A 25,774-nucleotide genomic window follows, 5' to 3' on the forward strand; every position below is an offset into this window, starting at 1 on the left:
GGGTTTACATGAGACTAAAAAAAGAAAGAAGCCAGAATCAAAATCAATCCGATTGAAGCTTAAGAAAGATGGGAGGCGCCGATCGCGGTTTTTAACACGCCCTATTAATAATACACCCTGTTAATAATAGCGATCTCAAGTAACGTCAGAACTAGGAGGAAAAAATTAAACCTGGCTTGCCATTTCTAAAAAAAAAGAAGCGAACACTGCCTCCACAGGGAAAAGTATTCGACTGGCGATCCGAACTTCAGCGAAATGGATCAAAAAGATCAAGTTTTGCCTCCCGAAGCCAGATCCGGGCCAAGCGGACCGCGAGGAAGCCACCTTCCCCAGCTCCGGTACCGCGCGCTTCAAGGGCTCATCAGATGGGAGGGAGGGGGAGAGAAAGCGAGGATTCCGGAGGAAAAGGAAGGAGGCGTTTCCTTCGGGCTCTCGGGTGTCCATCATCTCCCCAAACCCCGCCCCCTCGACCAATAGGAAGCTCCGGGACGCTCTGATTGACGGGCCCTTGCGCAAATCCTCCCTCCTGTCTCCCCTCCTTCAGGGAATGTTTCTTTCCTTAGCACGAGGGTGGGGAAGGGAGGGAAGGGGGGGGGGAGAGTCCGGCCGCAGCAACAACTCGGTGCGCCTGTCTTTGACGCTCGACCCGGACGGCCTCTCTTCACTCTCTCTCCCCCCCCGCTCGCCCCAAACTGGGACGGAGCATCCGAGCGTTGTGGCGTTTCCCTCTCCGGTGCTTTCCCCCTCCCCATACACACACACACACACACACTTCCACCAACCAGGCGAAGGAGGCGGAGGGGCGACGCTGCTGCGCGTGGAAGCGCCGCGGAGGACAAGAGGGGGGGAAAGAAAAAGTTTGAAGGAAGCAGCTTCCTCCGACTCCCAACTTCTGCCTTGACAGATCGAGGAGGAGGAGGAGGCGAGGCAACAGCAGCGTGTCCCGGTCCCTGCGCCCGCGAGGGAAAAGCTGACCCGAGGCTTCTCTGAAGGGAATCCCCGTTTTGTGTTTTTCTTTCCCTCCTGCGTGGTAAGAAAAAGGGTGCGGGGGTTTGTTTCTGTGGGGAAGAGGAACCGTCCCTTGCGGCTTCCTTGTACACGTGGGGACCCCCAAATTGGGTGGCGGGACGTCCGAGATTCGTGGTTTTTCAGCAGCCGAGAGGGGTTGTTGAGAGCCGGCGGGAGAGGAGAGGGTCCCGCGGGGACTGGGAACGGCAATGGGAAAGGGGGTTCGGGCTGTGGGTCAGGGGGGGCTGAAGGTCTTTGGGGGTCCATATTCCCTCCCCACCTATGAGGGGACAGGAGAAGCAGACTTCAGGCCTTACACACACACACACACAAACAAACACGCACACGCATACACGAGAAGTTGTTTTGGACGGGGCGCTTCGATAAATTCATAGAAACATAGAAAATTGACGGGCAGAAAAAGACCTCATGGTCCATCTAGTCTGTCCTTATACTATTTCCTGTATTTTTTCTTAGGATGGATATATGTTTATCCCAGGCATGTTCAAATTCAGTTACCAACCACGTCTGCTGGAAGTTTGTTCCAAGCATCTACTACTCTTTCAGTCAAATAATATTTCCTCACGTGGCTTCTGATCTTGGATCTTGATCCGCGGAGAAGCTTGGAAAGTCTTCCACTGCCGCCCCCCCCCCCCCCTGAAAAAAAACCTGGACTTTTTGACAGCTTCCCTCGGAGGCTAGGATCGCGTCTTTGCCGGGACCTGCGCTTCTATGAGATCGCTTTCCTTGGGAGTGCAAGCCGGGTTGTGTGGGTTATTCGGTAAACCGTGGTTTAAAATAAACCCAGGCTTTGCGCGATCTGCCAACTCGGCATGTGCTTTTTTTCGGGCGGCTTTGCCATTAGAGTCCCGCCGTCTACGCACCTTTTCTTGGAATATTTCCCCTCTTCTCCCTTCTCCCCAAACGATCTGACTCTAATAGATCGCGAGGCAATTCTGCGTATTCCGCTTTTACTCCCTTAGTAGGATTGCAGACATTTGCAGCAGTGGTTTATTCATTTGTTTAATTTGTATGCCGCCCAACTCCCTGGGGACTCCGGGCGGCTCACAACGAAAAAGTGCAATTATACTGTATTAATATATCTTTTTAAAAAGTTGCACTGTTAGATACATGCTACTTACTCCCACCGCCCCACCCCCAGTGCAGCCTACCTATAGGTGGGCTTGTAAACTACTCAAGACCCACCTATACCGCCAGGCATGGGGGAGTTGAGACATCTTTTCCCCAGGCTCTTTATATTTTATGTTTGGTATGTATATGTTGTTTGGTTTTTAAATATGATAGGGTTTTATATGCTTCTTTTTTAATATTAGATTTGTCTCGCTATAATATTGTTTTTTATTATTGTTGCGAGCCGCCCTGAGTCTTCGGAGAGGGGCGGCATACAAATCTAATATATTATTATTATTATTATTATTATTATTATTATTATTATTATTATTATTATTACTTACCTATGTATGCGGGCTTGCTCTGGAATCAAGGTGTTTGCACAGTGCATGGTGGGCTGCAACTCCTATCTAGGAAGAGAATGAATGTTATTTATTTATTCGATTTTTTTTTTAATGCTGCCATTCTCCTTAGACTCAGGGCGGCTTATAATATGTTAGCAATAGCACTTTTTAACAGAGCCAGCATATTGCCCCCACAATCCGGGTCCTCATTTTACCCACCTCGGAAGGATGGAAGGCTGGTGATGAGATTTGAACAGCTGACCTACAGATCTACAGTCAGTTATACAATCCTTTTACAGGGTGCCAAATTTTAGGGGAAACCTAATCTTAAAAATAAGCCTAGGCTGAGTTCAGGTGGCCTGTGGTAATTTACATAAGCTAATTGGTCCTTTATTTTGATTGTATCACATCTTTACAGATTTAGACAAGTCCCCAAAGCAATTGCATTGTGTTAGCATGTTATTTACTATTACACAATCACTATGCACTTGAGTTCTTGGTTATGATTATAGGCTTGATTTGAAGGCATCTGAACTATGCCACTCTTACTATGTTTAGATCTCGATAAATGCTCTTAAACTTCAGGGACCTCTTACTTAACAGCGATTCCTCCACTGTTTTTAAACCATGCAGCAAAAACTACAAAATGCTGCAATTTGGTTCCTGGGTTTGTTAAATCATAATGGCTTTGTGATCTATTCTAACTTCATATTACACTTCCTGAAAAATCCCAGGTTCTGCGTTCAGGAAGGTGCCTGGCTTTCCTGTGTCTCCCTGGGCAATTCTGGAAAAGATGAAACTAGAATCTTTGGTCCACTTCTTTTGGAAATACTGTATGTTGCAATAAACTTTTTAGATTAGATTATTATTAGAGTTATCGTTGTTGTTACTATTATTATTGAACAATCAAGTTCAAGCTTTATTGAATTTACTTATTCATGCAAGCTAAAAGGGGCACAGACAATTAGATGCCCATTTTACAATTGCGAGGTGAAATTTACAAGGGAGCAGTTTATGGGGTTGTAAACCCCATTTTTTCAGGGAGGCATTATGTGTGGGATGAACATGTATAGAACAGTGCTGTGACATCAGTACGCCTGAGGTGGTGATAAATACTCCTCTAGAGACAATTACAAATACAACCAGCTAAATAGTCAAACATCCCACCAGTGTCATCCCAAGACAAAAGGGTTTGTGGGTTAATATTTGGGCTGACGTTGGCTTTTGTGGTTTGATGACTCAAAGTAAGATGCTTTTTAGATAACAAAAGCGTGGTGGCGATTTTAAGATTTATTCCTGTGGCAGTATCTGCTGTTAATGCTACACTGTGCTGTAGTTTTAAACAACTTTGCATGTTTTGGACAGGAACTTCTTCGCAGTTCCAGTTCGACTTATGACCACAATTGAGGTGACATTTCTGTTGATAAGTGAGACAGTTGTTAGGTGAGATTTGCCTGATTTTACCACCTTTCTTGCCAGAATTGCTGGGTGAATCCCTGTGGTTGTTAATAACATGGATGTGAATCTGGCTTCCCTATTGACTTTGCTTGTCAGAAGGACCCCCTTTATGCATAGTACTGTATAACAGAGTTGGAAGGGGACCGTTAAGCAGGGGTGAAATGTTACCGGTTGGGCCTGGTTTGAGTGTACTAGTAGCAGTGGCTGCCGGTGGTTCAGAAAATGACCCACTTGGTCACTAAACAGATGGTTGCAAGTCGAAGGCTACCTGCATTCATTTAATTAGATAAATATCCTGCCTTTCGTTTAGGAATTGAAGATGGAGTATAATCAGTGAAGGGTTACCAGATTTTTTACTACCACACTATGGGCTTGTCTTATGCATTACCCCTGCATTTTCTTTCAACAGCTTTCAGTGCAAATTGGGTGCTCTGGGGTGGAGCTCCATTTTTGCTACCCCACTGCGTTTCCCCCCCCCCTCCGTCTTGTCAGTAGCCCACCCCTGAGTATAATGTTTTTTTCTCCAATTTGTGTGGTAGATTGGGTTGAAAGGGAATTGCCGGCTCAAAGTTAGGATTGGAGTAGAATCTGAATGGAGCTGAACATGGCTGGCTGAGGAATTCTGGGAGTTGAAGTCCACAAGTCTTAAAAGTTTCCATGTCCCCTGGCTTTAAACAGCCTCTCTTCCATTCAGGGCATTCAGACTAACTAACTGGGGATTCCTGCTTTAAGCAAGGCCAAAATGTGAATCCAGGCTGTTTTTTGTTTGTTTGCTTTTGCTAATCCTTATTAACTAAAACACCATTTAAAGGGCTATGCGAATGCAGAGAAGGACATATTGGCATTGCATGTACCAACATCTGGGCTAGATTATATGGAGTAATTTTAGGATAGGAGATGTTAATAGAATTGCTGGGTGGATAAAATTCTAGCGTGGCAAGCCTTTTATCTTTTAACCATGAAGGTAATTTTTATTCTTGGTGGATCAAAATATACTGCTCAAAAAAATAAAGGGAACACTCAAATAACACATCCTAGATCTGAACGAATGAAATATTCTTGTTGAATACTTTGTTCTGTACAAAGTTGAATGTGCACAACAGCATGTGAAATTGATTGTCAATCAGTGTTGCTTCCTAAGTGGACAGTTCGATTTCACAGAAGTTTGATTTATTTGGAGTTATATTGTGTTGTTTAAGTGTTCCCTTTATTTTTTGAGCAGTGTATATTGGAACATCTGTCTTTAAATAGAAGGTAATTTTTTCTCTTACTGTTTTACCATTACCTAGGAGAGTCAAGGAAAGTAATGCTGCTTTAAGGATGAGAAGCTGGAGCAGCGTTGACCATATTGCTGGGCAAAGGTTTCTAAAGACTTGTTGAATTTTGTCTGCCGAGGTTCTTGTGTCCACTTTTAGCATTGGCACTCCCTGGCTCAGAAAGCAATAGCTGGTCTTTTTTTTCATATTAGTACTTTTTTATGCATTTCATTTAGAATTGACAACTTCCCCTCCTCACCCTGTCCAAAAAGTAGAGTGTATGTGCAACAATTGTAGATATTGTGGAGAGAAAACATTTTCCAGCCGCTGAAAATATGGGGATGGAAAAGCTTTACCCAGAAAACAGCTGCTTGGCACACAGATGTAACAAACTTAGGAGCCCTGCTGGGATAATAACTTATTAGCTTTTGAAGTACATTTTTAATTGCATTTATTACTAAAAAGCCAATCCTTGTGAGAGGCAAGTCCGATTCACGCAAAACATCGCGAACATGCTAATGTTGCAATGCGAAAAACATTGCGATATGGACCGGTGTGGAAGGTAAGTAGAACTCACACTTGGTATATACCCAGTAGCATACAAAATACAATGGTACATCTACCTAATAACGCCTCTACTTAACAACTTTTCTAGATAAGAACCGGATGTTCAAGATTTTTTTGCCTCTTCTTAAGAACCATTTTCTACTTAAGAACCTGAGCCCAGAAATTTGAGAGCGGCACAAAGGCCCAGCCAGTTTCCTGCCATTCCTCCTTTAATCCCGGCCATCTCGGGCTTTTCTGGGCTGCCAGAGGAGCCTTTTGATGGCGCTTAAGGAGGCTTTGGCAGTCCAGAGCGAACAAAGCATTTTCCTCTCTCTAGGCGCTTGGAGAAGGAATAAACCTCTGCCAGTGCCCAGAGAAAAGAAACACTCCCTTCGGTCTGGGCAGCGACTGTCCTCCTCCTCTTCTTCCTCCTCCTCCCCACCCAAATTCCGAACTTTTATTTCTTTCCTAATGGGTTTGCACGCATTATTTGCTTTTACATTGATTCCTATGGGGAAAATTGCTTCTACTTACAAACTTTTCTACTTAAGAACCTGGTCACGTAACGAATTAAGTTCTTAAGTAGAGGTACCACTGTATACTGCTCAAAAAAATGAAGGGAACACTCAAATAACACATCCTAGATCTGAATGAATTTGCACAACTATTCCATTTGCACAACAGCATGTGAAATTTATTGTCAATCAGTGTTGCTTTCTAAGTGGACAGTTTGATTTCACAGAAGTTTGATTTACTTGGAGTTATATTCTGTTGTTTAAGTGTTCCCTTTATTTTTTTGAGCAGTGTATATCCTTGTGCAGGGATCGTAGTCGTTCTAAAAATAAAAAAAATGTGCTGGATTGCACAAGATTTTGTTGATAATACAGTGATCCCTCGATTATCGCGAGGGTTACGTTCCAAGACCTCTCGCGATAATCGATTTTCCGCGGTATAGTGGTGCGGAAGTAAAAACACCATCTGCGCATGCGCACCCCTTTTTCCATGGCCGCGCATGCGCAGATGGTGGAGGCGGGGAGCGACGAGAGTGCGGAAGCCGACAGATTGCTTTGAATGCCGGCTGCCCCCCCCCAGCACCCGCCCGCCGTTCGCCGCTCGCCCGCCCGGCTGCTCGCTCGCCGCTCGCCCGTTCACCCGCCTGGCCGCTCGCTCGCCCGTTCACCCGGCCGCCCGGCCGCCGTTTGCCGCTCACCTGTTCACCCGCCCGCCCGGCCGCCGTTTGCCGCTGGAGAGCAAGAGGGGGAGAGATAGAGAAAGAGAGAGAAGGAAAGAAAGAGATGAGAGAGGGAGGAAGAGAGTGTGAGAGAGGAAGAAGCAAGATAGAGAAAGAGAGAGAGAAAGAAAGATGAGAAAGGAAGGAAGACAGTGAGAGAGAGGAAGAAAGAGAGAGAGAGAGAAGAGTGGAAGGAAGAGAGAGAGAGAAATGATAGAAAAAAGGAAAGAAAGAGAAAGAGAGAGAGAAGTGACTCTTGGTGATGACGTATGACGTCATCGGGTGGGAAAAACCGTGGTATAGCAAAAAAACCGTGGAGTATTTTTTAATTAATATTTTTTGAAAAACCGTGGTATAGCGTTTCGCGATAATCGAGATCGTGAAAATCGAGGGATCACTGTATCTCATTCTTTTCTAAGAAGAGCTAATTAGTGAGAGGACTGCAGTATAACTCATATGCTTTACGTTATAAAAACCTGCTATCAATCTGGATTAGTCACATACAAAGAATTGCAGTGGAAAGGTTGTGTGGATAGGAGGTGGCAATAAGTACAGACACGGTGGCTTATTCAATAAACTTAGCCATGGTTTATTTGATAAGCCACATTTAAGTATCTTATATCATAGCCTGTAAACTATAATAACTAGAGTTGCTTTGTATGTTGTGCTGAAATCAAGCAAACCAATTTATGGCTTTATCCGACATGAGAACCAGGTCAATACAGCCCTTACCTATTATAAAGCAGTCTTCTATATTTCCGCAAATAATATGGGCTGTTAAAGACTGTCATAATTATGTTGGATATGATTTCCCAACTCATTATTTTGATAGTTACTAAATAATTATTTTAATGTATTCAGGCAATATTCCAAAGTTGCTGTTCTCAGTTGACAGTGTTTAATTAGCCATAATTCTCTTTAATACACCAGGTTAAACAATACCAGGTTACTTGCCAGGTTAAACAATAAGCTCATACATGCCCAGGGTATTTAATATACAGTTTAAAGGAGATGTAATTCAAAAACGTTATAGTATTTCAATAATTTAAAAATTATATTTATCGTGGGCTTTTAAAGTTATAATATAAAAAGCCCACGACAATAATTCTGCCCTCTAACTTAGGCCGCTGTAATATTAGTTGCTGAATGGCAGATATTTGTAAATTAGTTAATTCCCTACTTCATATTTTGCAGCCACACACACATGAATAGCTGAGAAATCAGAGCAAGAAGTTTACTGGCTCATTGGAAGAGCTTTGCAATAAGGCTTTGAAGAAAATTGCAGCCAAGGATCTTAGAGTTTGGAATTTGTTTCCCCCCAAGTAGGTTTTTTGAGCAGAAAGATATTGACCCTGAGGGCATGTTACAAAGTTTATCTCTTCTCCCAGGCTTCCTCTGAGGAAAAAAAAGGGTTTTCTTTGAATGGGGAGAATCTTTGGGTCAAACAGGACAGGACAATAGCAGATCTGTGTGCTTAAATCCTTAAAGCTTTGTTGCACTCACAGATCAACTGTAGGGTGGAGGGACCATGTTAACATCTATAGGAGGACAAAGAGTGCTAAACTCTTTTCCGGTGCTATTGCACAATGTTCATTTGGAGCATGGATGATGGGAAAGAAAGCGAAGGAAAAAGAGAGAGAGATGGCAGAAGAAAACCTTAAGGTTGAGGGATCCAGCTTGTTTGGTGTTAAAGGAGAGTGGAGAAAAGGATGAATGCCTTTGAGTTGGGTTTTAACTCTTTATGATGGCCTGAACAGGTCCCTGCAATTTTCTAGGCAAGGTTTTTGGGAAGTGGTTTGCCATTGTTAAGCCGCTAGAGCTGAGAGAGGGTGACCGACCAACCAACCAACCAACCAACCAACCAACCAACCAACCAACCAACCAACCAACCAACCAACCAACCAACCAACCAACCAACCAACCAACCAACGGGTTTTGTGCCTAAGGCTGGATCTCTAAAACCAGAAACCTTTTCTAATATCTTCTGGTGGTGTCCATGGTTGCTTTTAGCAGTGCTCTATGTCTGATCCTGCGCAATCTGCTTAGTTTGTGGGTTTAATTGAGAAGAAATCTAATCTGTCACTGATTAAAATAATTGTGGATGCATGTGGATTCAGCCACATTGAAGAATAAAATAGAACAGGGATCATTTTGCCCTTTTGCCACCTTATCAGCTCATTGATTGTATATCAGAATGTCCAAGGCTGCTAATCTATGCTATCTGCTGTGTTTTTCACATTATGTGCTCATCTCAAGTTGATGGCCTCCAATTTTATCAGAGTTTCCTAAACCAAGAAAAGCTATTTAAGTAAACAAATATCCCTTTTCTTAGGCAAAACTTTTTTGTTTGTCCTCACCCTGAGGCAAGCCAGTGAAAGAAAGAGGGAAGAAAGGCAAAATGTAAACATATTTTAATGGAGGGATTGTGGGGAACTCGAATTGTAGAATAGAAGTTTCTCCACCATGTAAAAGCATGGTGGGCTGGCAAGGTGATGGCCATTTCTCTCATACATCCGTTTATACATTGTAATTGGGCCAAGAAGGAGCCTATGCCTCTTTATGTCTCTAAGTGCAGATCCCCTTTTCTTTTGGAATATACAAACAATAATTTATTATTTATTTATTTATTTATTACTTAGATTTGTATGCCGCCCCTCTCCGAAGACTCGGGGCGGCTCACAACATGTAAAAAACAAATCATAAGCAATCAGACAGATTTAAAATATTTAAATATTTAAAAAACCCCATATGCTAACAGTCACACACACAGACATACCATGCATAAATTAAACGTGCCCGGGGGAGATGTTTCAGTTCCCCCATGCCTGACGGCAAAGGTGGGTTTTAAGGAGTTTACGGAAGGCAGGAAGAGTAGGGGCAGTTCTAATCTCCGGGGGGAGTTGGTTCCAGAGGGCCGGGGCCGCCACAGAGAAGGCTCTTCCCCTGGGGCCCGCCAACCGACATTGTTTAGTTGACGGGACCCGGAGAAGGCCCACTCTGTGGGACCTAATCGGTCGCTGGGATTCGTGCGGCAGGAGGCGGTCTCGGAGATATTCTGGTCCGATGCCATGAAGGGCTTTAAAGGTCATAACCAACACTTTGAATTGTGACCGGAAATTGATCGGCAACCAATGCAGACTGCGGAGTGATGGTGAAACATGGGCATACCTAGGTAGGCCCATGACTGCTCTCGCAGCTGCATTTTGCACGATCTGAAGTTTCCGAACACTTTTCAAAGGTAGCCCCATGTAGAGAGCATTACAGTAGTCGAATCTCGAGGTGATGAGGGCATGAGTGACTGTGAGCAATGAGTCCCGGTCCAGATAGGGCCGCAACTGGTGCACCAGGCGAACCTGGGCAAACGCCCCCCTCGCCACAGCTGAAAGATGTTGTTCTAATGTGAGCTGTGGATCGAGGAGGACGCCCAAGTTGCGGACCCTCTCTGAGGGGGTCAATAATTCCCCCCCCAGGGTGATGGACGGACAGATGGGATTGTCCTTGGGAGGCAGAACCCACAGCCACTCCGTCTTATCCGGGTTGAGCTTGAGTCTGTTGACACCCATCCAGGCCCCAACAGCCTCCAGGCAGTAATAGTAAAATATATTTTCAGTACATTCTTATGTAATGTTCTCTAAACGCAGTAGAAAGCAAACACTTGAAGTAATTGTAATCAGCACAGTTAACCCTGCAAAGTAATCAACAGCTTTCACATAGAATAGAACAGAATAGAATTTTACTGGCCAAGTGTGATTGGACACACAAGGAATTTGTCTTGGTGCATATGCTCTCAGTGTACATAAAAGAAAAAGATACATTTATCAAGAATCATGTGGCACAACACTTAATGATTGTCATAGGGGTCAAATAAGCAATGAAGAAACAATCAATGTTACCGGTAATAAAAATCTTAGGATACAAGCAACAGTTACAGTCATACAGTCCTAAGTGGGAGGAAAAGGATGATAGGAATGATGAGAAAAACAAGTAGAAATAGAAGTGCAGATTTAGTAAAAAGTCTGACAGTGTTGAGGGAATTATTTGTCTAGTAGAGTGATGGCGTTTGGGGAAAATGTTCTTGTGTCTAGTTGTCTTGGTGTGCAGTGCTCTGTAGCGACGTTTTGAGGGTAGGAGTTGAAACAGTTTGTGTCCAGGATGCGAGGGGTCAGTCAATATTTTCCCCTCCCTCTTTTTGACTTGTGCAGTATACAGGTCTTCAATGGAAGGCAGGTTGGCAGCAATTGTTTTTTCTGCAGTTCTGATTATCCTCTGAAGACTGTGTCGGTCCTGTTGGGTTGCAGCACCAAACCAGAGAGTTATAGAGGTGCAGATGACAGACTCAATGATTCCTCTGTAGAACTATATCAGCAGCTCCTTGTGCAGTTTGAGCTTCCTGAGCTGGTGCAGAAAGAACATTCTTTGTTGTACTTTTTTGATGATTTTTTGATGTTAGGTGATGATTTTAGGTCTTGAGATATGATAGAACCTAGAAATTTGAAGGTCTCTACATATTTCTTTTATTTCACAAAGGCAATAAACTCTAATATTTAGAGTTACACTTACAGACACCTCACATCCTGGACACAAACTGTTTCAGCTCCCACCCTCAAAACTACGCTACAGAGCACTGCACACCAAAACAGCTAGACACAAGAACAGTTTTCCCCCGAATGCCATCACTCTCCTAAACAAATTATTCCCTCAACACTGTCAAACGATTTACTATGTCTGCACTACTATTAATTTTCTCATTGTTCCCATCACCCATCTCCTCCCACAAATGACAGCATGATTGTAACTTTGTGGTCTGTATCCTTACGATTTACATTGACTAGTTCCTAATATGATTGGATTGCTTATTTGTACCCTATGGCTATCATTAAGTGTTGTACCTTATGATTCTTGATGAACTTATCTTTCTTTTATGTACATTGAGAGCATATGCACCAAGACAAATTCCTTGTGTCCAATCAGACGTGGCCAATAAAAATTCCTATTCTGCCTTGCCCTGCCCTGTCCTATTCTACCCTACTCTACCCTACCCTACCCTACCTTATCCTATCCTATCCTATTCTACCCTACCCTATCCTATTCTACCCTACCCTACCTTATCCTATCCTATTCTACCCTACCCTACCTTATCCTATCCTATTCTACCCTACCCTACCTTATCCTATCCTATCCTACCCTACCCTACCTTATCCTACCCTACCCTACCTTACCCTATCCTATCCTATCCTATATGCATCCAAAAGTTTTGAATTAATGTAAAGACTATGGTAGATAGTCAATAATAGTAATTTGCTGAAAGATACGGGCAAGTGGGATAGCCCTTGAAAGCTTCAGTTTACACAATGCAATAATAATGTTCTAAAGCAGGGATTAGTAACTCAACCCTGGACCCTTCTGTTCTTGTTCTCTTGAAATTCAATGACACATCGTAGTAAAAACCCCAGCGGCCTTTCCATTTTCAAGGAAAAGCCAAAAAGAGCAAAAGTAATATGTGGTTAGCCTTGATGAACATATCTAGAAAAGATATTTCTGTGTTTATCTCTGTGTGCATATGCTTGTGAAGGGCAACTTAGCAAAATAAAAAAAAATCATCAAGTATTCTATTTTATATGAGTAATTATCACCCGTAGCCTTGGAAGGAGAAGGTGAAGAAGATGAAGATGATGTGGATGTGTCTGGGAGATATTACTAACAAGTTAGTTTGTTTTCTAAAGTGCCCTTTCACAAACTGGTGGTTTTGGCCCTCTTAACTGGAAATCATGGTAGTCTTGCTTGCAGTTGGGGACACTTTTCCTGAATACAGATAGTTCTCAACATATAATCACAATTGAGCCCAAAATTTATGTCGCTAAGTGAGAAATTTGTTAAATTACCCAATTTTAAATCACGTGACCATGGGGATGCTGCAGCGGTCATAAGTGTGAAAAATGGTCATAAGTCACTTTTTCAGTGCCATTCTAAGTTTGAATGCTCACTAAGTGAAGTGTTGTAAGTCTACCAGTATACCAATTGAATGGTTCTATGTGATGCAACATGGGGAGTTCTTGATTTATGACCGGTTGCTTAGCAAATCATTTGACCTATCTGGGGTACTTACAAGTGGTTCCGAAGTTCTGATGGCTGGAAGTTTCCTCCCCTCCTCCATCATCCAATTGCGTTTGGATGTTCGGTAATAAGCTTTTATTTATACCTGTTTGCAGCGTCAATGTGGGTCACATGATTGCATCCTATGATACTTTTGCCAAAACTCAGCATTTACTTCCAGATGGATTTTTTTTGCAAAACTGACTCATAGTGGACCATTGGTTATTTATTTTATTTTATTTTATTTTATTATTTTATTTTATTTTATTTTATTTTATTTTATTTTATTTTATTTTATTTTATTTTATTTTATTTTATTTTATTTTATTTTATTTTATTTTATTTTATTTTATTTTATTTTATTTTATTTTATTTTATTTTATTTTATTTTATTTTATTTTATTTTATTTATTCAATTTTTTATGCCTTCCTTCTCCTTAGACTCAGGGCAGCTTACAACATGTTAGCAATAGCACTTTTTAACAGAGTCAGCATATTGCACACAACAATCTGGGTTCTCATTTTACCCACCTCGGAAGGATGGAAGGCTGAGTCAACCTTGAGCCGGTGATGAGATTTGAACTGCTGACCTGCAGATCTAGCAGTCAGCTTTAGTGGCCTGCAGTACAGCACCCTACCCACTGTGCCACCTTGGCTCATAAATTCACTTGGTTCACTTGATGACTCTGGCATTTGCTTTATGGCCATGGTGTTTGCTTAATGGCTCTGCACAAGAATTTGTAAAACCAGATCGGTTTCATGGGTGACTCTTTTTAGAACTGTTGTAATTTACAACCATGATGGGCAGGCTCCATTGCTGAGGACTACCTGTAGTCTCTGTTGCTAAACTGGCAGAAGATTTGGTACCATGTGTTCTGAATGTTCAAAGGACCAGGTCCAGTTCCTGGCATCTGTTGAGAATATCATGGAGTAATTCCATACTGAAGATTTTGAAAAGGAAAACCATGCCTTCTATTTTTGCCCGCTAGCTGAAGAAGTAGCATCACTAACTAGGAGGCTGGACCTCAGAAGCATCACTGCAAAGAGACCAGCCTAGTCCTTACAGTCTGTAGATTTTTTATTATAGAGTAGCTGCAGGAAACTATAGTACCTCTACCTGTCCCTTTTACACAGGGTGGATAAAAACATACTGCTCAAAAAAATAAAGGGAACACTCAAAGAACACATCCCAGATCTGAATGAATGAAATATTCTCATTGAATACTTTCTTCTGTACAAAGTTGAATGTGCAGAACAGCATGTGAAATTGACTGTCAATCAGTGTTGCTTCCTAAGTGGACAGTTTGATTTCACAGAAGTTTGATTTACTTGGAGTTATATTGTGTTGTTTAAGTGTTCCCTTTATTTTTTTGAAGAGTGTAGAATTTTTTTTAAATCAGATTTGTTTTATTTCAATTGGATTTGTTTTTATTTTTATAAAATTTATTTTAATAAAATGCTTTTGGGGGAAAAATCTGCCTAAAGATAGTTTTCTATTCAAGATACATTAATAATTTAGTTTGTTCAGCATGAAATGGAGCTTAGTTTTGTAGCATGGTGGCCTATATTCTCCAATATTGGGACTGATAGTGAGTCAACAGCAGAGGGAGGACTGCTGAGGGACAGAGATGACTGTTGCTCTTTAAAAATTATGATTTAAATCGAGTTACTTTAAATCAAGCCTTTTTACCAGTGATTGAAATCATGATTTAAATCAACTTGATTTAAATTAAATCCACCCTGCTTTTACAAGAACCTCCCATTTAAATTGGTATTTTCTCCTCCTCCCTTCTAAACAGAGCATATGCTCAAGACAATCACACCTGGCCAATGAAATTCTATTCTGTTCTGTTCTATTCTGCATTGTGTCTGTTGCACATGCACTAAAATGAGTTACAATAGAGCAGGTAGAACATTCTGAAACTCTCAAAATTTGTAACAACAATATCTCTTTTCTCCAGCATGTGTAGAAGTTTTGATACACACAGTAATTTCTGAAGATTAATGACATGGCTTCCACTTAGCCTCTAGACCTGATGTGCCATTCTTAGTTTGATAACTGCAGAGTAAAAGTGCAGTGGAGATTCTCACTGGGAGAGTTCCTGTCTTTGATTGCAACTAATTTCCACTAAACAGGAAGCCAGTCTGGAGGGCTAAAACTGAAAAGATTGGAAAGTTTTTACCATTCAATTAAATCATCTCCACTTCTGCCGAGAGGCAAGGCAAAGCTGTTTTTCAAGGAGCAGCACAGTGTGTTGCAGTGTGGTATGTGATCAGGTGCTCGTGTTTTTAAGATCTTCGAAAAGTTCACAACATTTGGGTTTCTGTGTTGTGTTGTTTTGCCATTGCAACGAGAGGGGGATTTCCAACCCATGCCAGGTATGCAACTGGCAGCAGACCTTGCTTGACATGGGAGAAACAGAGGGAAGCCGCTATGTTGCACCCTCCGGGACAGAAGCTACAAGAGCCTCACCCTTGTGAGTCAGCCAGGTGCAAATGTTCTTTCTTGTGGTATCTTCTTTTCCTGCAGTTTTGCAGAGCGATCGTGGAGGTGTTGGCAGTGTTAAATGTCCGTAGATTTGTGTGTTGCTGTGCAAGCCACTGTAGGTGAGGAACCATTTGCGTATTGTGGATGTGGCTGTGGTCTGCCAATTTTGGGAAGCTCAGGCTAGAAGAATGTTTGCATGCTATTTTCTTCTAACATAATTCAGCGGACTCCGCACCGTGATCATTTAATTGCAGTTTGTTCTCTCAAGCGGTAAGACTTACAGTTTTACTTGACCAAAAACTTTGAAAGCATTCTTGGGGGTTGTCTTTGGATCCGTTTCTTGGCCTTTCCCCACTAAAAACAATACTTCTCTCTGGGAGTATCAACTTGGACGATCTGCGCCTTGTAGTTAGAGAGCAGCATGAAACCTCCTGATGAAGCTCTAGATGTAGCTACGTAGTATGTGAAGCCTCTGATCTACTATAAGAAGGTTCTTGGGTTGAACCCTTTGCGCCCACCATAAGGAAGAAAAGAGCAACAAATTAACTCTATCTGGAATGGTAATGATAGCGGTCATTTGTCAGTATAATGTAGGATTGTGATGGTGAACCTATGGCACATGTGCCACAGGTGCACGCAGAGCCATATCAGAGGACACACAAGACGTTGCCCTATGTCAGCTGCAGCGCATATGTGCGTGCTGGCCAGCTGATTTTTAGCCTTGGAAAAGACCATTTCGCCCTCTGGATGCTTCAGGAAAGTGCAAAAAACAGCCAACAGGCAAACCGGAAGTGCATTTTCCAAACTTCCCCTTTGCCAGTTGTGTTGTTTTTAGCACTCTAGGGCTACAGGGGGCTTCCCTGAACCCTCCGGAGTGCAAAAAACAGCACAACGGGCAAACCGGAAGCTGTTTTTTTCATGTTCCAGGCTTCAGTGAGGCCTGTACGCATGCGCAGTGATGGGGGGGAATTGTGTGAATCCATGGGGGTGCACACATGTGTATGGGGAGAGAACGGATGTGGGCATGTACATGCATGCTAGCACCCCCCCCCCCCCCCAAAAAAATCAGCATCCCTGATGTAGGAGCTCTTCTCAACATAAATGAGTATTTCTTTGGTGATGTCGTACTCTTTTCCATAGGAAGCCCTGAGCTCAAGTTAGAGCAGGTGGCCAAAGCCAGTTTCTTAGTTTCAAAGCCAATTTCCTAGTAAGGATGATTTAGTGTTAAGGCTGTGAGATTAAATTGGTTATGCTTGGACCTTGAAAAAGGCTTTTGGGATTGTAAGAGAATACTTTATCTGATGGTCACAATCTGCAGCTAGCGAGTTTTCTTGAAAAGGAGGAGGAGATACTGTATATATTGGCCTGTATCCAGGGTACAATAACCAACGAGGGAGCTTTGGTTGGGTGATTGAATTGGGTTAGTAATTGCATCACAGTTATATCAATTTAGAAAGTAGTGAAATATTTCCCACTTAACCAACTCTATTCTTCGGGGTAGAAAGGGATTGTCATTCAGCATATATACTGTATATGTACTGTCCAGTAGGTTTTGGTGCATTATAATGATGCCATAAACATATTTAGCTCTTCCTTTGCACTTAAGTCAGAAGGGGGATTTTCTTGCCAATCTGAATAGAGAACTCAAATTATTTTACTTCCTTCTCATTTCATCTTGTAACAGGCATGGAACAGCCACTCAAAATTTATGTCAAGGGATGCTCTTTATCGCTTTATGGTGCCAGAATTAACTGCCATCGAAATGAACTGCCAATGAATAAGCTAGGTGGGTGGGCTCCGAGCCAATTTGAAAGCATGAAGGTCCATGATCAAGTTGTGCAATTCTGTCAAGGCTCTGAAAGATCAGCCCCCAGAAGCAAATTTAGTGGTTATGATTTTAGACAAGGACCTGAGAGATCCATGTCCATGCTGAGTTTTTAGAAGTTCACTGGAGGACTTTGAACTAATCACTGTTTTTCAGCCCAATTAATAGCATAAAGATAACATTGGAGGGAAACCATATTCTGTGGTTCTTAACCTTCTGGAGATAAAAATAGACTTTGCACATAAAAAAAATCTGTATGGACAGAAAATTGTTTAGCATTCATTTTTCGCTGTACTGTTTTCTCAGTTTGGTTCATTATGTTTTCTGGAATACTAACAACCAGCTTTCTTAAAAGCACACAAAACCTGATATTCTGTTATGAGAAAAGGAAGAACATTTCTTATCCAGCTCAGCATTGACTACATTTTTGCCTCTGATCTAAAATAGGGTCACAGTTTCCCCCCCAACCTGGTGCCTTCCAGATGTGCTGAACATCTGTCTAATGGAAAGTACTAAAGCTACACCCCTGTGCTAGAGAAGGTTGGTCCATTCCCAGAAGTCTTTGTCTTGGCACGCTTCTCTTCCATGATCGAGGATGACCAAGTTGATTGATCACCTTCTGTATTGGCTCTAATATAAAAGCAAGTGCTTCGCTTTTAGATTTGTGAGGCACAATTGTGAGAAAGGCTTATTCTTCTCGTAGAGGAAGTTCCTTTTGACTCATTGTTTCAGAAGTGTTGCACTTAAAAGACTTTTCCACCTATGTGCAAGAAGATTCCTAATTCCTATAGGCTTTTAAAAATTTTTATGGAAAGTTGCTCAGCTGATTGTTTTATCATTATTATTATTATTATTATTTTCTTAATCCGGGAAAGTTAGCTTTAGTTGTTCCTGAGATGCCTGTGGAAGAAAAAGGTTTAAAGTGATATGAGTGTAACATAGCATTATTTTCTAATCTTTAACCCAGTGCTGCAAAAGTTAATGTCCAAAATCCATCTGCGGGCCTCCTCCTTGTTTGTGCACAACTTTTGGGTGCGAATTTGCAAGACTGTAAAAAAGAGGGTACGAAAACAGAAGGAGAGGCCAATCTGGAAAAGATTAAGCTGGCTTGTTTCTCTGATAGGGAGTTTCCCATAGAAACTTTATTTAGACAGTATTAGGAGCTTTTATCTCTGGAAATTAATTGCATCAAAGGTTATGAGACAGTGACTTAGATAAGACCTTTTTACCTAACTAAATAAACATGGTAAAATATATCATGTGGGTGTTGCCGGTTTTGTCATGAATATAAAATCCCTTGCTGGGATTCTAATTGCATATGTGTTGTCCTGATTTGAGCCAAATCGAAAGAAGAATAACGAGCATTTAGCATATGCTATGCAAAAACCAGGAACTTAGATACAAATCAATGGACAAAACCAGAATGCCAGAAATATATACATGTGTGCATAATCGTATTAAGACAATACTTGAGAATGTATTTCAATCCTGAAGACTGACTTCTTGGCAGAAAGGCGCAGTTGTGTGAACACATGTGCCAAATACCAAGCTTGGTGATACATTAACAAGAGATTGTGCTATCTTCTTTGTAGATGTTTTCTAAACAGACACTCTAAATACATTTACTGGGTGATTCAAACTTTGGAAAAAAGCATGCCAGGAAGGAATAATTTTCTGCTGCTGCTGTCTTTACACTTACCCATATCTAGATTCTCAGGACTGCAATTAATCTTTAAAATATGCAAATATGCACTTAATTAAGGGGTTTTGTCTCTCATCTACTTTAACTATTAAGCAATATACTTTTTCTATTGTTGCAAGATGCATCATCCTTGAAGGTTTGAAATGGGGTCTTTTTAAAAAAGCTAATGAGCACATTCAGGATTTTTCTGTTCGGGTCGTATGTGACCCGAAGCCAAGTTTGAGTCCCTGTAAAAATTTTTCCCTGCATATCTGAAACTTGAAATTTCATGTAGTTTCATCATTTCAGGGGTTCTCTCTATGAGAATTTTTTTGGGGGGGTGGGGGGCTTAGTTTTTGCTGGGCAAAAAAAGTTACAAATCTTATGTTCCCGGGTCACCCTGACCCGGACCGAAAACTCTTCATTTGCAGTGCTTATGTTTGGTCTTTTTGAAAGCTTTTTTCACTTGGAAAGTAGTCTGAACATTTCTGCACACAATGATATGAAAATTGAAATGAAAAAAGTAAATCTTATTGGTTTATTTTGCGGATATAATGCACGCCCCCCCGTTTTTGTGAATTTTTTTTCAATTTATGGATAGTTTTGCTTGCAAAATGCATTCTATTTTACTAAAGTTGGTGTGGGATTGGTAGCTTGAACATTTCTGAATATAAGAAAAATATAAAGGAACTGAAAAAAATGATTCTTATTGGTTTTTTAACATCAGAAATAAGGCCTCTCCCCCCCCCTTGGCTGCTTGCAACCATTTTCACTTTTTATTTTTTTATGCTCCAAATCCAAAATATTCTTTAAAATCTTAGGCATTCATTTACTCAATTTAACAATACTGATCATCAAAAAAATATTTGTGGGGGTGGGGGGAAAATTTTTTTCTGGGCAAAAAAAAAGTCACGTTTAGTCTGTTCGGGTCATATAGACCCGGACCAAAATGATTTTTTTAAGGTACTTGAATTTGGTCTTTTTGCAAACTTTTTCAACTGGAAAACTAGTTTGAACATTTATGAACATAATGATATGAAAATTGAACTGGAAAAATTGAGACTTATATTTTTATTTTGATCAAAAAGCCCCTCCCCCCATCCTTTTTTAATTTCGTGTCAATTTCTATTTTTTAAGGCTACAAATCCCTAAGGAATTTTCCCCCAAAAGGTTTGATATACTAAATTGAACATTTCTGAATATAAGAAAAATATAAATGAACTGAAAAAAATGGTTCTTATTGGTTTATTTTTGCCACAAAAGGGCCACCCCCCCTCGGCCTTGCTGTGTGCCATTATTGTCACTGTTTATACATATTTGTCTAGAAATATTTGGAATATCCTTTTGAAAATCAACCACATTGTAGCCAGAGAACTAATTTTATGAAACAAATCCATTTTACTAAAAAAAAGTATGTAAGTTTGAAATTAACAGCATAATTTTTATATAAATTGAAATAATTGAGGCATACTTTATGTGCAAAATAAACCAATATGCATCAATTTTTCCAGTTCAATTTTCATATCATTATGTTCAGAAATGTTCAAGCTACCAATCCCACACCAACTTTAGTAAAATAGAATGTATTTTTCTAGCAAAACTATCCATAAAGTGAAGACTATTTAAAAAAAACGGGGGGGGGGGCGTGCATTTCATCAACAAAATAAACCAATATGCATCAATTTTTCCAGTTCAATTTTCATATCATTATGTTCAGAAATGTTCAAGCTACCAATCCCATACCAACTTTAGTAAAATAGAATGTATTTTGCAGGCATAATTATCAATAAACCTAAAGAAAATTCACAAAAACGGGGGGGGGGGAGGCATATTTATGTGCAAAATAAACCAATAAGGATTAATTTCTTCAGTTCAATTTTCATATCATTGTGTGCAGAAATGTTCAGACTACTTTCCAAGTGAAAAAAGTATTCAAATTGACCAAACATAAGCACTGCAAATGAAGAGTTTTCGGTCCGGGTCAGGGTGACCCGGGAACAGAAGATTTGTTACTTTTCTTAAACAGAACAGCAGGGTTAAGATAATACTGCCTATGTTAACGTAGGCCAAAAAACTGACTCTAAAAGTTTATTTGTAACCATATTTTTTAAATTTAGGCTAAGTAACAGAATCAGTGTTTTGCTCTTCTCTCTTTAAATACCTCATGGGGATAGGACAGAATAATCTGTTTTTCTTTCTAAAGTTTTCTTTATTTCTCAAGCTTAGAGCATGCATTGATATACATTTTTACTAACCTTCACTTCATAGTTTCACTAGAGTCATATCTGTACCACTCTAAACCAAAAAACTATGGAGAAATATAATGGAATAAAACTGAAGGTTGTGGGAAGCTACTTCTATTGTTAAATAGTGCACAAGTTCAGAAAATTAGTGTTACAAATTTAAATGAACTAAGCCAATGGCAGTATATATGTGTTTGTGTATGTGTTGTCTGGTGGTGGAAATTTTGTCTGCTCTAGTTTTAAATAGTAATACGGATGGAATTTTATTCCTGAGAAAATACATCATTAGGCACTGTAAAGTTGTGCTAGCAGCAGTAAACATTACTCTAGAAATGTATTCCCCTCCACTGTTATTGTACTAAGTTAGATGTTAATATCTATGGAGATTCTCAGTCATCCAGGTCATGGTTGACCCAAAGGTGCTTTTTCAAGCTGCAACTGGACTTTGTTTTCCCCCCAAAGTCCAGTTGTTTTTTTTAAAAAGCACCTTTGGGTTAGATGTTAATATCGTATTAAATCATTCTGTTGGAACCCCCAATTGTCTTACAGCCTGAGCTAAACTACATCACACCCATTGAGAGCATTACTGACATAAAAGCATCTGGTAGGAATCCCATAATGCAGATTTGGGCAAGACATATTTCCTGTCCCTAATAAATTGAAGTCTCCTGCTATTAAACAAACATTTCAGGCCAACTTTTCCAACTATCAACTTTAGGAATGTAGCAGGATACTTTATATGATCTTAGATTTTCCTCCATTTAGCCTAGAGTGGGCAATTTTAATATTTGGCCCATATTGTGATTTTTGAGAAGATGTTGTAGAGACTCTCACAAGTATCCATTTGCAGAAATGGAATTGGTAACTTTGCTGTCTTTTAACTTTTTGAGGCCCTACAATGTTTCCTACTTTTGTTAGGGTAGAGAAGCGTTCCTCAAACTTTGCCAGTTTTCAGAATTCCACTCCCAGAATTCTGCAAATCTCAGCTGAAGGCTATGGGAGAATTCTGGGAGTTGTCCACCTATCAGCATCTGAAAACTACCACAGTTGAAGAACATTGGGGTAGAGGCATACATTGGCAAGGGAACCAGGTTAGTTATCTTGGTCCAGGAACAGCTAGATTAATTCTGCTGATTCATATATACAGTGTTACCTTGATTTCCGCGGGGGATGCTTTCCGAGACCGTCCGCAAAAGTCGAATTTCCACGAACTAGACATGCAGAAGTAAATACAGTGATCCCTCTATTATCGCGAGGGTTCCGTTCCAAGACCCCTCGCGATAATCGATTTTTCGCGATGTAGGGTTGCGGAAGTAAAAACACCATCTGCGCATGTGCGCCCTTTTTTCTATGGCCGCGCATGCGTAGATGGTGGAGTTTGCGTTCCCCGCCGCCCACGCAAAGGGGAAACCCCGATTCGGCTCCTCGCTGCTGCTGCGCTACCGAGCAGATCAGCTGCTGGGCAGCCGAAGGAACCTTCCCTGGGTCTTCCCCCTCTTGCTGGCGGGCGGGCGAGCGGCGGGCATCAGCGAGGAGCCGGGGTTTCCCCTTTGTGTGGGCGGCCGGGAAGACCCAGGTTGGGGGTTCGTGGGGTGCTGGGAAGCCCCCCAGGCTGGCTGCGACCTTTTAAAACAGCCGCGCCGCTTCCCAGCTGAGTCCTGAAGCCAAACGTGGAAGTTCGCCTTTGGCGTTTGGCTTCAGGACTCAGCTGGGAAACGGCGCGGCTGTTTTAAAAGGTCGCAGCCGGCCTGGGGGGCTTCCCAGCACCCCCCCGAACCTGGGTTGGGGGTTCAGGGGGGTGCTGGGAAGCCCCCCGGGCCGGCTGCGACCTTTTAAAACAGCCGCGCCGCTTCCCAGCTGACTCCCGAAGCCAAACCCGGAAGTGGTTTTTTTTTAAATTAATATTTTTTTAAAAAATCGCGATATAGCGTTTCGCGAAGATCGAGATCGCGAAACTCGAGGGATCACTGTACACCATTTTTGGCTATGGACAGTATCACAAGCCATCCCTTAACACTTTAAACCCTTAAATTACCATTTCCCATTCCCTTAACAACCATTTACTCACCATTATTACTGGTACTCACCATTGAATAAGACACTTAGTGATCCTGATATTTATAAATATAATTATTTATTAACAATAATTATTTTTTTTTGCAAAAATTATTAGTTTGGCGATGACACGATGTCATCGGGTGGGAAAAACCGTGGTATAGGCTATTTGCGAAGTTCGAACCCGCGAAAATTGAGGGAACACTGTATATATATACTAACCATTGTTCTTGGATTGATTAGAACATTTTTTTCCTCTTTCCCCTACTCAAGAGACACCTGGGATCTCTTTGTACAAAAGAGATGCTATTAGACAGAAATAAAAATTTACAAACTGTCCTTGGAGCGGCTGATTAGATGCAGTATATTTTGCAGAACAGGATGAATTTGAGTTAGTGCAGGGAGGAGAAAGAAAAGCCTCTATTTTTTTCTTAGGGTATAATTATGTATATTTTGTGGCTTCCTGCAATTTGACAGAACACACAGCAGTGTGTTACCTATAAGAAGGAAAAAAAATTTCAAGCATCATGTGAGAGTGGAAGAAGGCAGATCTTGGACTGACATAACAGATCCAGTTTTGGCACTCCTCCAGTTCCCATAGCCTTTAGCTGAGATTTGTGGAAATGTCTTATTATATGTAGCTGAAACTGAGTAACTCTCAGCCTCAGTGCAATTCTCTCCTTGGGATTTTGCTAGTAAAATTGAGAACTATTTTAGCTTCGTAGAAATGAAATGTTCTCAGTCTTGAAAAGTTCAGCCTGTTTCCCAAGAGTTTATAAAAGTTTCTGTTTATGATTTTGGTGATCAAGCTCAGTCTGAAAGGAAGCCTGCTTGCAATTTCTTAGTAATAACCAATAATCACATTATTTGGCTTATCTGCTTCTTCGGTAAGCAGATTCAGCAGGAAGAACTAAGAATATAATACAAAGACAGACTAAAGAATACTTTGGCTCTATACTTAAGAATTGCATATTAGGAAAACACTGCTTTTTAAAGAAATATTTCACCCAGCTGTTTTATAATTCACGCTAATATTTTTAAAAATGACAAAATCTGTAAATATTTCTCCATGTAGTCTGGAGTCATCATTTTCAGAGCATAGATTAACCATATAAATGGTTGCATAATTCTGAATGCCAACATCAGTTCCACATTGCAATTGAATAATTCAAAATAACGTGAACCAAATACTGAAATTCCGAGACTTTATATTCCCCTTATCAGTTTTGTGTGACTTTCCCAGTTGCACTTTATTTTTTAATGTCACATCTTTACATATGTTTTATCCTGAAGCAATGCATCTTTGAGTATATGTATTACATATTCTCCAATGGGCTGGGCAAACTCCCAATTAAACATGCCTAAGTATTGAAGATTGCTGATAAGTAAAAACTTATAGAAAAAATGCGAAAAGCGGTTACAAAACTATTCAGGATCACATCATATGGGTCTGGGTTACTTAAGAGACTACCTCTTCTTCCCAATTTATTTATTTATTTATTGGATTTGTATGCCGCCCCTCTCCGTAGACTCGGGGAGGCTAACAACAGTAATACAAAATAGCATGTAAATCCAATACTAAAACAGCTAAAAAACCCTTATTTGTAAAACCAAACATACATACAAACAAACAAACAAACAAACAAACAAACAAACAAACAAACAAACATACCATGCATAAATTGTAAAGGCCTAGGGGGGAAAAATATCTCAGTTCCCCCTTGCCTGACTGCAGAGGTGGGTTTTAAGGAGCTTACGAAAGGCGAGGAGGGTGGGGGCAATTCTAATCTCTGGAGGGAGTTGGTTCCAGAGGGCCGGGGCCGCCACAGAGAAGGCTCTTCCCCTGGGCCCCACCATACAACATTGTTTTGTTGACGGGACCTGGAGAAGGCCCACTCTGTGGGACCTAACTGGTCGCTGGGATTCGTGCGGCAGAAGGTGGTCTCGTAGATACCCTGGTCCGGTGCCATGAAGGGCTTTATAGGTGATGATCAACACTTTGAATTGTGACCGGAAATTGATCGGCAACCAATGCAGACTGCGGAGTGTTGGTGTTACATGGGCATTTTGGGGAACGCCCATGATTGCTCTCGCAGCTTTTTACATCTACCATCCCATCAAGTCTAACAGGAGGGACATGCTTAGGGTCTTATCAGCTTAGGAGCATCACTTGGCAGAGCCTATGGGGATTGGCCCCAACCCTGCTGGCCTCTTGAAAAAGAATGAAAACATGGTTTTGCCAACAGGCATGGAGAATAGGGACTATTTGGCAGAGTTAGTACAGTGGGTATGTGGAGTGTTACTGGTAAATGTGACTGCTTTGGCTGTGAATTTTACGATCATTTTATGATGGGTTTTTAATATGTGTTTATACTTTTTAAAAATAAATCATTGTTTTTATATTTGTTTTAATTG

General features: G+C 41.1%; 1 protein-coding gene across 1 annotated transcript in view; it reads left to right on the forward strand.

Annotated features, from left to right (window-relative positions):
• Positions 1-578: 578 nt before the first annotated feature.
• Positions 579-25,774, forward strand: part of TGFBR3 (transforming growth factor beta receptor 3) — a 210,287-nt gene continuing 185,091 nt past the window's right edge. The window contains exon 1 of the mRNA XM_070746579.1: positions 579-1,030. The gene's annotated coding sequence lies outside the window, so the exon portion shown is untranslated. The remainder of the gene's footprint in view (positions 1,031-25,774) is intronic.

Source organism: Erythrolamprus reginae, chromosome 3 (assembly GCF_031021105.1).
Source record: "Erythrolamprus reginae isolate rEryReg1 chromosome 3, rEryReg1.hap1, whole genome shotgun sequence".
Lineage (NCBI taxonomy): Eukaryota > Metazoa > Chordata > Lepidosauria > Squamata > Dipsadidae > Erythrolamprus > Erythrolamprus reginae.